Here is a 4,217-nt window from a genome sequence, read left to right as displayed (position 1 = left end):
ATCGCAAACGTTTTACACATTTCTGACGGTTTTCATACAACACCGTTTGCGATTATGGCATCGCACACAGTTTCTCGAAGGGTCTCTGATCGTAGTGTCGCGTTAGCTGCATCCTACAGTAGTGGGCGGCCACGGCGGCCGACGATGGGGTGGCGGCCACGACCACGACCTCCCGCCTTCGGGCCGCGGTGGCGGAGCGGGTGATGGCCACGGTGGCCGGCAGTGGGGTGGCGGCCACGACGGCCACCTCCCGCCTTCGGGCCGCGGCGGCGGAGCGGGAGATGGCCCTGGCTTTCGACGGTGGTGTGGCGGCAACGGCGGCCGGCAATAGCTCACGACGGGCAGCGACGGCGGAGCGTGTGGTGGGTGTTCCGCGCACACCCAACAGGGTCGCCACGCGCACTACACTACGTCGGGGACTGCGCTGCCGCCGCGGTGTAGCCTCCCAACTGGAGCTGTCCTTTGATGACAACGGAGTGGCTGAGCGACGACGACGGACCGGTGCCATTGACGATTGTGGGAGAAGCAGATGAGATAAGCTACAGAGAGGGAGGGGAATATGCGAAGCAGGACTCGCCCGCCGTGAGGGTTTTTATAGCAGGCCGGTAAGCATTGGGATTTTGGGGGATTTTACCGAGTCGGGCGGGAAGCTTGCGCGGAAACCTGTGAGGTTGCGCGGGAACGGGCTCACCGACGATTCATTGGCGCCACCATTTGGCCAAAAGAACGCCCCCGCGCGCTGCGCAAGCTTGCGCTGTAAGCCGTCTGCGGCAGCGGGGTGACAAGACGCGCGAGAGGAGGATGAAAGGACCCGTACACATACGGTTAATACAAAAAAAGTTTATGATTTAATTACCTACTATACCCCCATCCTGGTTTATAAGTAGGATTTAACTAATAAAATACGAATGCATGTCGCCAAAGATTATATTGTTGGAGTCGTATTTGAACATAGTTTCCAGCTACACAATTTTTGTAACATGCATTAACACTTTTTTGGTTAAATTTAAGGTTATATACCAGCAAGCGTTTGCCCGTAACACACACGGCTTATTGCATCACAAACAGCTCGGATGGATCAACTGTATGCCACATATCACACACGCAACTCTAATCTGATTCGTGCTTGATGTCTCCGACATCGCTCGCATAGTTCGTCTTATTCGCCACGTATCACTGTGCCGGCCTCTGCTCACGTCCCTCGGCAAGCTCTGCTCGCCGTTAGGCGCCGCAGCGCGCTGTGCTCGCCGTTAGGCGCCGCGGTGCGCTCTGCTCGTGTCCGTTGGCGCGCTCTACTCGCGTCCGTCGGCGCGCTCGGCGTGTGGACAAATTTTCCTTGCGCGTTCAACTGCCATATGCATATATATATATATATATATATATATATATATATATATATATATATATATATATATATATATATATATATATATATGGTTGCTCGCCGTTACGGCGACCGCGGAGCGCTCTGCTCGCGTCCCTCCGCGCGCGCTCTGCCAGCGGTTGGGCGTGCACACGATCACGTCAGGGGGCCCATATGCATGCGGTTGCGCCGCGCGCGTTGCCACGCGATGCAGTTACGTGCGACACGATGGAGTTACACGCTGTAAATTAGAACTGCCATCAGGGCCTGCCGATATTCCTAGCCGTCCGGCTTCCCCTTTAATTCCGCGGCCATTATAACCTTAGTCTCTTCAACCTTTCGATCGCGCCCCACAACACAACAAGCACACCCACGACGACACATAGAGAGGGGATGTCCAGCGGCGCTCCAATGGAGTTCGGCGAGCATAGAGTGGAGACCCACGCGAGGGAGACGGATCTCTCGATGGTGTACACCATCGACCCGGCTGTGGTGGACGACTACATCAACAACGTTGAGCAGTTGCTTGCTGGAGACAAGTACAAGGTGGTCGGTATCGACCTCCAGTACACCGCCGGTCGTCCCAGCATAGATCAGAAGGTTGCCGTCGCCTAGTTGTGCGTGCGCCATCATGTCCTCATCTACCACTACTACATGGCCACAGAGCCTTGAGACCGTTTCAACAGACGTCAACAGCACCGACTACAAGTTAGCCATGGTGGAAACCAAAGACGATGTAAATGCGCTCAGTGTTACGGGCTTGCCCTGCAAGAACCTTGTCGAAATCCGTGACCACTACAGGGTCTAGGGCAGCATGAAGAAGGACTCCCTGGTCGAACTCGCCTCGGCCATCATCGACCCCTACTACGAAAAGATGAAGCAGGATGCCCAGAGAACAAGTCCCCTATCCTGGCACAGGGCCTGGATGCGGCAACTGGATGAACCTCACCTCAAGTTCATGGCCAAGAGCGTGTACACATGCTACGAGATGCACAGGCGGATCGTTGACATGAGAAAGTGCCTCGTTACCCAAATCGACGAGCCCGGATCGAGCCACAAGCAGAGCAAGCGTCACAAGAAGTAGATGATAATCAGATGATCGTTTATGCTAGTTAATCATGTATGTAATATATAGTGTACTTTATTGATGTGTGGAAATGTCATGTGTGTAGTAGCCACCTATGTAATTATGCATGTAATAGTTTACTTTGGTGTGTGCAAATGCCATGGTTGTAGTAGCCACCTATGTAAGTGGATGTTTAATTTGGTTATGCAAGCATGTCCTTATAAGTGTGTGTGTGTGTGTGTGTGCGCGCGCGCGCGTTAGCAGCATCCTGCAGTAATGTTCGCTGAATCTCACAACAAGGCAAACCAAACACGTACTGAGAGGAGCGAGAAACAAAGAAGGGCATCACCGGAGTTAACCTACCGGTGGAGGAGCCAACGAGGAGTACGACGTGTGGCTTGAGGGTGTCGGCGACCCAGCGGCAGACGGCGACGACGTCCCCGACCTCACTGGAGCCCGTGAGCGAAGCGCGACCGGTGGAGCGCCCGGCGCCGCGCATGTCGAAGGTGACGGCGCGGTGGCCCTCTCTGCGAGGCCCTGGGCCATGTCGCGCAGCAGGCCCTGCACGCCGCCAAGGATCGTGTAGGGGTGCACGAGCACCACCGCCACGTCCTCCGCGTCCTCCACCGACGCCGCCGGCTTGAAGAGCCGCATGCTCAGCTTGGCCCCGTCCACCGTCTCCACCGTCGTCCACTCCATCCTGCTCCCGTTCGCTCCGGCCAGTCCACTCCGGGGGGCTGAGCTACTTCCTGCCCCGTAGCATTTTTTCCTTCCTTAACTGCGGTTGGTTTTGGGTAGTTGCCGTGGTTAATGCCCGGTGGGCTGTAAGCCCGTTAGGCCATGGTACGGCCCGCTTGCAGTTTACTGAATCCAATCTATTTCATGGCCAGCGCTTCTGGGCTTGTGGGCTGGCCTCCACTCAAATAAAATCATGTCTGGCTTTTTTTTGTGGGAAATCATGGCCGGCGGTTTTTTTTAGGGAAATCATGGCCGGCGTTTTTCTGGAGGGAAATCATGGCCGGCGCTTATGGGCGCTCCCCAAGTTATGGGCTGGTATTCGTGGGCGCAAGAAGGCCGGATGATTTCTTCTATTCGTTGGAGAAAACTGATCATTTCTGGGGAGCCCCTAGTCCGCGAGAGCTCCTCGCCAGCGCCTTCAGTGCCCGCTAGCAAACCTAGGGCCCGCTGCGTCGCTTGCATGGGCTTGGCCCGGCAACGCGCGCTGGCTCTCGCTCGCTCGCTAGCCGCCCACTCGATCGCTCGACCGCTGGCTCACACAGCACGCTCGATCGCTTGTTTTTTTCTCTTTCCCAGAATTGCTACCTTATGTCATGATTTCTCTTAGGAAAAAAGACCAACCGGTTTTCTACAGTGCATACTCTTGTTCTTAGGAAAAAGTTCATCGAATTCAAAAAAAATTCATCGAATTTGCAAAAAAGTTCATCAATTTTGAAAAAAAATCGTCGAATACGAACAAAAGTTCATCGAATTTGAAAAAAGTTCATCGAATTTAAAAAAAGTTCATCAAATATGAAAAACAATTTCATCGATTTTGAAGAAAAGTTCATCGAATTTGAAAAAAAGTTCATCGGATTCAGAAAAAGTTCATCGAAGTTGAATAAAAGTTCGCCAGATTTGAAAAAAGTTCATCGATTATGGAAAAAGTTCATTGAATTTGTAAACAAAAAGTTCATCCATTTTTCCGGAAAAAAGTGATTTCTCGAATTTAAGAAAAGGGAAAAAGAAAAGATGAAAGAAGAAAGGATAGAAACGATGTATGTTATCACA

At 52.8% G+C, this 4,217-nt stretch overlaps 1 pseudogene; it reads right to left on the bottom strand.

Annotated features, from left to right (window-relative positions):
• Positions 1-2,686: 2,686 nt before the first annotated feature.
• LOC123142626 (uncharacterized) lies at positions 2,687-3,128 on the bottom strand (annotated as a pseudogene).
• Positions 3,129-4,217: the final 1,089 nt, after the last annotated feature.

The sequence above is a fragment of the Triticum aestivum genome, chromosome 6D (assembly GCF_018294505.1).
Source record: "Triticum aestivum cultivar Chinese Spring chromosome 6D, IWGSC CS RefSeq v2.1, whole genome shotgun sequence".
NCBI classification, from domain to species: domain Eukaryota; kingdom Viridiplantae; phylum Streptophyta; class Magnoliopsida; order Poales; family Poaceae; genus Triticum; species Triticum aestivum.
Note: the sequence above shows the minus strand (reverse complement) of the source record. Positions and strands in the feature narration are given on the sequence as shown.